Here is a 7,831-nt window from a genome sequence, read left to right as displayed (position 1 = left end):
CAAACCAATTCATGATGAGTGTGCTCACATATTGCATAGGAAGTTAGGACATGCCAGTTTTCCTGTAGTGCAAAAAATGACTGAACACGCAGAAGGTGTCAAAATAAAAAATTGTGAAAATTATCTGGAATGCTCAGTATGTAAATCTACAAAACTAAAAACTAGTCCCAGGCCAAAAAAATCTACCAGATCAACTAACAAAATTTTTGATTTAGTACACATGGACTTAGTTGGTCCATTAACCCCATCAATCACTTATAGGAAACGTTACTTCCTGACAATAGTGGACGATTATAGCCGCTATGGATTTGTTTACACATTAAAACACAAAGATGAAACATTTCAAAAATTTAAAGAATTTTACAAACGCATAGAAACACAACACAACATCAAAATAAAACAAATTATGACAGACAGAGGATGCGAATTCATGTCTAAAGAATTCTCACAATGGTTAAAAGACAAAGGAATGTTACATTACACATCTAGTCCATTTTCTCCGTTCCAAAACGGGATTGCAGAGAGAAAAAATTCCACATTACAAACCATGATTAGGTGCACATTGGAAGATGCTGGCTTAAGCAAACAATTCTGGTCAGAAGCCTTACATTATTCAAATTACACACAAAATAGAACATGGTCCAGCATTATAAATAAGACACCATATGAAGTGATGTATAATAGAAAACCAAAATTAGCACACATGCATATATTTGGAGTCACAGCAGACGTACACATACCTAAACAATTAAGAAGAAAGGGAGAAAATGTGTCCAGGAGACTCAGATTTATGGGATATGAGACTGGCACTAAAGGATACAGATTCATTGATAGTAACAACAAATTTATAGTCTCCAGAACAGCTGTGTTCCATGAACAAGCTAACTGGTCTAAATTACATCTTAATGAGATATTCCCAAATAAACATGAAGATACAAAATCTCATGAGAAAGGGACTATAGAAAAACAAAATATCAACAAATATAGAAACAAAACTAAAACTTGGACAAATAGCCAACTCAAAATAAAGACAGACACACTAACAAAAAAGGAAGCAAGATATTTGCATGATAACGATAGTAAACCCGAGAAAATCATTAGAAACACCAGAAATCAAATGCCAAATAAATACAAGGATTATGTAATGCACATGAATGGTGAACCAACAACACCCAATACATACGAGGAAGTGTTAAAACTTCCTCACGAAGAAAAAGAAAAATGGGAATTAGCAATGAAGAAAGAGATGGAAAGTTTACAAGGACTAAATGTATTTACACCTGCATCTGCACCTAAAGATAAGACAATTATTGGTACCAGATGGATATATAAAATTAAGAATTTAGAGGGAGGAAATACTCTATACAAAGCTAGATTGGTTGCACAGGGTTATGCACAGAAATATCCAGAGGACTATACTGACACGTATTCCCCCACTGTAAGAACAGAGAGTGTCAAAACAGCTCTAGTGGTAGCTTCAGCACTCAATCTAGATGTATTCCAATATGACATACAGACTGCGTACCTACACGCAAAATTAGATAAAGAAATATACGTGAGAGCACCTCATAGTCCATACACAAACAAAAATGAGACTTGGTTGTTAAACAAGAGTTTATACGGGCTAAAACAATCTGGTAAACGGTGGTATGATTGTTTAGTAAAAGTACTTAAGACCATGGACTTCAACGCTACCACTGCTGATAATTGTTTCTTTGTCAAGAGGGGTGATGATTACATTGAATTTGTATTGATTTATGTGGATGACATTTTATACATAGGAAAACATAAAGAAAGAAGAGAAACTTTTGTAACTAAACTAAATGAACATTTCTCATTGAAATCTTTAGGCAAGGTAAACAAATACCTTGGTGTCCAAATTAATAAGACAAAAAGGGGATTCAAACTTACCCAGAGAGATAAGATCATAGATCTTTTAAATAAATGCAACTTAAACAATGCCAAACCTTGTGATACCCCTATGCAAACTGACTTTCTAAGGAATTCTGATGAATCTTCTCCCGAGTTCAAGGACAATACATTCTATAGATCAATCATAGGTTCACTCCTTTACATATCTAATTGGACTAGACCGGACATCGCTTTACCACTCAATTTATTATCTAGGCATGTCAGCAAACCAACAATGTACCACTGGGAAGCTGTTAAAAGAATTTTAAGATATTTAAAAGGTACACTAGACTTTTGTTTAATGTTAGAACCTAATGATATTAAAGAACCAAAGCTTACGTGTTATGCAGATGCAGATTGGGCTGGAGACACCTCATGCAGAAAAAGCACATCTGGTTATGTATTTCTCTTAAATGACTGTCCAGTTTACTGGTACACTGGTAAACAAGAACTAGTGGCTACTTCAACAACAGAAGCGGAATATGTTTGTTTATCCAAGGCCGCAAATAATCTTGTATGGTTTAATGATTTAATTTCAGGTGTCTGGAAAAAACCTGCTCTGCCTTTTGTTATGCATGAAGACAATAAAGCAGCCATTGAAATATCTAGATCTGATGCCATTGGACAAAGGTCCAGACATATAGATATAAAATTTAAACATGTGAGACAATTATCTCAGGATGGATTTATTAAAGCAGTGCATTGCGACACTTCAGAACAATTAGCTGATATATTAACGAAGCCTTTACCTTCTAAACAACATAAATACTTAACCTCTAAGTTGTATGTTTTGTATTGTCCTGAATCTGAATGTAACTGGTGTTGTATAACGAATCGGCATTTAGAGGGGGATTTGTCAGATGTAAATGCCTTATTCTCCAATGTGTAAATAGTGTACAGACAGGGTATCAGGGGTTAACTTATTCTTCACTTCTTAATGTATTCATAATTCACCACTCCCACATATAGCTCCACCCATTGTATATATAAGGAGCTACCTACACCATTTCCCTTGCTTCTATCTGTGAATATTCAGTGAATATAGAATGCCTAATGTAAATAAAGAATATATAGTTAAATCTTTAACTCTTGTTGATCTTATTGAGTCTGATCCTGAAAATATTGCAACATATTCTAACTGTCAGGAAATTTCTCCTCAGTTCTTTCCTTGATGAGTTTCCATCCATTGGTACCTCTCCCGCCTTAAACTTCTTTGGAGAATAAGTTGGCCCTCTCTTCTTTGTGGCAACCCCCTTAGATATTGGAATATGGCTATCATCTCACACACACCCAGTCCTTTGTCAAAAGAATAATTTGGGGTTGCAAATTGAGCCAGGGCTGTGCAACAATATAATAAAAATTAGGGCCAGACAGCTGTGAGGAAAGAAAAAACATGTATTCCTAAAAACTAAGATTTTGCTTTTAGGGGCAGCTGCAGAGAAATGGGGTACAGCAGCAGATTTTTATACGGAGAGCTTGTCCGGGGTGTGGAAGTATCTACATGCTGATTCTAGAGTGACGTTTGAGGTGTGGGGGTGTGGGGGTGTTCTTGTAAACGTGCAATTCTGCTGTGAGACCTAATTTAATTAACTCTGTTTGCAGACCTTATCCTTTGATATGTGGATTAGGTTTTGGTAATTTATTTGGGAGTTTGAGGAAGTTTGGGTAAAGGATTTCCCCGTTTGCTGTTTTTACTTGATTAATTTAGTTCCAGCTTGACTGTCAATTATCCAGTGGAGACGCTGATTCTCAGACCATTGTGGATTCTGTTAATGTTTTAAGGAAAGATGGAAACAGTATAAAGAATAAAATACATTTGGATATAAAATTTCTCACACCTTCTTTTCATTAGACTAGACTTACCCAGTTCCTGCAACCGTTCTTCATATGTTTTAGCCTCCAGTCCCCTAATAATTTTTCTTGCTCTTCTCTGTGCTCTTTATTAATACGCATTGGCTTTAATGAACATACTAGCGATTCTGATGAAATGACTGGGAGCTCATGAAAGCTGATACCTTTTAATAAAAATTGTTGGTCTGATAGAGCTAGTTAGTAAGCTGTGGAAATTCAGGTAGTCTACTTACAACCATTTATTTAGTGACTGTTTAAAATTATGACAGTGCTGGAAAAAGTAACTTACAACTGGATCTTACAATTGTTGTAGCGTCGCTGTGATCACATGATCACAGCCTAAGCACTTAACAACTGGCTCGCATTAACGACAATTGTCATGTGATTCCCATTTGTGAGCTTCCCAGCCAGATGAGCAAAGTCAACACAGAAGTCAGCAGGGAAGGTCACAAATCGTGATCACCTGGCATCTTGCTTAACAACTGTACCATTGCATGATGAATTTTCCAATCCCAATTGTTGTTAGTCAAGGACTATCTTTATGCCTAGTTTGCAGCACTGCAGAAACATCTTTGTTTTAATGTGGTCCTATAGTTGTCATGCCTGGAAGCAGGGGTGAAATGCTCCCGGTTCAGACCGGATCGCCTGATCCGGTAGTGATGGCAGTGGGCGGTTCGGAGAACCACTAGCAAAAATCCCTGCGCCTCCCCCACCATGCCCAGCACGATCATCAGAGCCTTTTTTTTTTTACTTTTAAAAGCATTTTTTCTACAACCTCTTCTGCCGAAAAAAAATGCTTTTAAAAGTTTTAAAAAAAAAGCCTCTGATGATTGCGCGGCTCAGCTGGCATCGTCAGAGGCTTTTCGAAGCATTTTTTTCTGCAACCTCTTTGGCTGAAGAGGTGGTAAAAAAAAATGCTTCGAAAAGCCTCTGACGATCCCAGCTGAGTTGCCTGATCGTCAGAAGTTTTTCAAAGCATTTTTTTACAACCTATTCGACCGAAGAGGTTGTAGAAAAAATGCTTTGAAAAGCTAAAAAAAAAAAAAAGTTGGCCACACCCACCCAGTCACATTACCCACCACCACCACCAAGCCACGCCCACAGAACTGGTAGTAACAAATTTTACATTTCACCCCTGCCTGGAAGCCATATTACCTGTGTGCCTTGAGGATCCAGTCCTGCCATAATCATACTGTGGGAAGTTGCTAGGGAGGATTGCATGAGTGAAGTAGAGATAGCCATAACAAGCTTCTCTAAGAGAAGTTCAAGGCCATGGTGTCCAGCAGCTGTGCAAAGAAGAAATTGGAGGATGTCTTCTATTCAGGCAAGAACTGATTGGAGCTGTGTGGACATGTGGGAGATGTGGGCAAGGTCTTGAACGTTCTTGTGGATGAGGAAAACCTGGAAGCTTTCAGATTCCGGTTTTCCCAGATGTGCCAATATGACATCCCGAATAAAAATTAGCTTTGAATAACTTCAAGCCTCGGAGTTGGATTTCGTTGGGAGTGTTACTTGGAACCCTGACAATAGTTTTGCCATTGTCATTTATTTCTGGCTCCACTGTTGTGTATCCAAATCACACAACAGCGAACTTCCCTTTTGTAGTTCTTCAGAGCAGGTGGGGTCTTTTAAGCAGGAATTTCCTCCAGTTTTTGTCCTGTCCAATTGGTTTCTAAAGTCTTTAGCACAAGAGTCTTTACCATCCTACATGGAGGCCATTAACATTGTAATAGCAAAGCAAACAGGAGGGAAGGAACACACTACAGGCAGTCCTCAACCCACAACCACAACTGAGTCCAGAATTTCTATTGCTAAACAAGTCAGTCGTTAAGTGAGCTGCGCCTGATTTTATAACTTTTGCCGTGGTTGTTAAGTGAAACACTGCAGCTGTTTCACACAGTGAAACCACACAGTTGTTAAGCAAAGCCAACCTCCCCTATTGACTTTGTGTTGTGGCCTGTTGGCTCCCGGCCCCTCCAGCAACCGAATCAGAGGTGGAGAAGGCGTGGGAGTCAAGGCAACCTGGGAGCTCCGAGGGAGAAGAGGGAATGGAGGTGGCAGATAGAGCGAGAGAGGCGGAGCCTGAGCCTGAGCCATCCGTCAGCCCCCAGATGGAGAGTCAACAGAGCCCAGATCTGGAAGTGGCTGATGAGGAAGAAGAGGAACAGCTGGGTCCAGTGCCTGACACATGGATGCGCAGAAGGCAGAGGAGAGGAGAGCAGTGGAAATCCATGGGCCGATCCTTGGGAAGGAAGAGCCACCTCTGCTAGCAAGGCCACACCCAGCTCTGGGGATAAAAGGCAGGGGGCGGAGATGAATAGATGTGGCAGACAAGTATTCATCTTCTGGCCGGCTGGACTTGTTAGCCTGCAATGAGAGAGAAACTTTTTTGCTGGGCTGTCGGCACTCCTAATTAAAGGAATCTTTGAGTTCACTTCAGAGGGTTTGTCGTGTTTGGGGAACTGGGTCAGAACACTTTGCTTGTTGGAAGTCAACCGGAAATATCACAAACAGAGGTCATACGATCTTGGGATGACCCTAAAAGAAATACAAGCTGGTTGCCAAGTGCCCAAATTTTGAACATGAGACCATGGAGATTCTGCAATGGCCATAAGTCTGAAGAGCGGTTGTAAGTCACTTTTTTCAGTGCTGTTGACTGTTATTGAACAGTCACTAATTGAATAGTTGTAACTTGAGGACTACCTGTATTCAGGGGTGGTATTCACTTACCTTTGCTACCTGTTCGCAAATGTGAGTGCACGCACCACCTCTGTGCATGCGCAAAGCCTTCCACGCATGCACAGATTGTCAAAAATGGGACGTGATGACGTCCAGGCGGGTGGGCAGAGCCTCCCGCAGCCGCCGCTACCGGTTCTCCTGAACCGGATAGGACCGGATGAATACCACCATTGCCTATATTGATGTCAATATGGTACCTCCCCCTCTTTCTACTTGTGAATTTAAGTGAAGAACATTGATTAAACATGAATCCACTGTGAAATAACAGAGAAGAATAATATAGAATAACAACACCAACAACAGAGAACTGTCTCATATCATGAGAGCTGACTCACTCGAAAAGTCAATCAACTTTTCGATTGAAGCGGTCAGCGGAAAAAGGAAGAGGGACCACCCTAGTACCCGCTGGCTGGACGCTATAAAAGATGACACTGGGATGACCATGGCGGATCTGAAGGAGGCAGTGTGAGGGAGAGAAGCATGGAAAGTACTGATCCATAGAGTGACCGAGGATCAGAAACGACTGAATGGCTGACGACGTCTCCACCAACTAGGCGGAAGGCGACAATTGGCAGAAATATAGCACAAGAGCAGGAACCATGTTCAAGCATCAAACCAACCACAGAATTGGTTTGGTCTAGTGGCCTAAGGCCCTAGGCTAGAAAGGATGTGAGTTCAAGTCCTGTCTTAGCCATGAAAACTGGCTGGTTGACTTTGAGCCAATCACGCTCTCTCAGCCCAACCCATCTCACAGGGCTGTTGTTGTGGGAAAAACAGGAGGAAGAAGTGTTGGATACACACATCTTCCTTGAAGTATTTGTAAAAAAAAAATAAGAGGAAGGAAGGAAGGAAGGAAGGAAGGAAGGAAGGAAGGAAAAAGAAAGAAAGAAAGAAAGAAAGAAAGAGCCATATTGCTTGTCAATTGGAAAAAGAGAAAGAGGAAAAGAAAGCAATGGTGTGTCCTGCAGAAAGGCATTTTAAAAAAAATCAATCAATGTTTCCAATCTTCATGGACTCCAGACAGTTGACAGATTTTATGTATGTGTGTGTATATGTGTGTTTATTGTATATGCCACCCATCTCTCTGTCCAGTGAGATCAAAACAGCAATAAGGAAAATATGCTTGAAAATTTTATTACAAAAATATGAACAAATCGTATGGCATAATTTTTTTTAGAAAAATGCACACAAACACTGATAAAGTAAGCTGCAATTTCACAGTCAGTCCCAGGACCTTTTAGGAAAACCCAAGTTTTTATTAATTTCTGGACAGCCAGACATCGGACTGGTTGGAAGCTGAAATGGTAAACCGGAGAAGGCGTGAGGCTGA

Source organism: Pantherophis guttatus, chromosome 1, assembly GCF_059756535.1.
Source record: "Pantherophis guttatus breed Tessera chromosome 1, ASM5975653v1, whole genome shotgun sequence".
NCBI lineage: Eukaryota > Metazoa > Chordata > Lepidosauria > Squamata > Colubridae > Pantherophis > Pantherophis guttatus.
Note: the sequence above shows the minus strand (reverse complement) of the source record.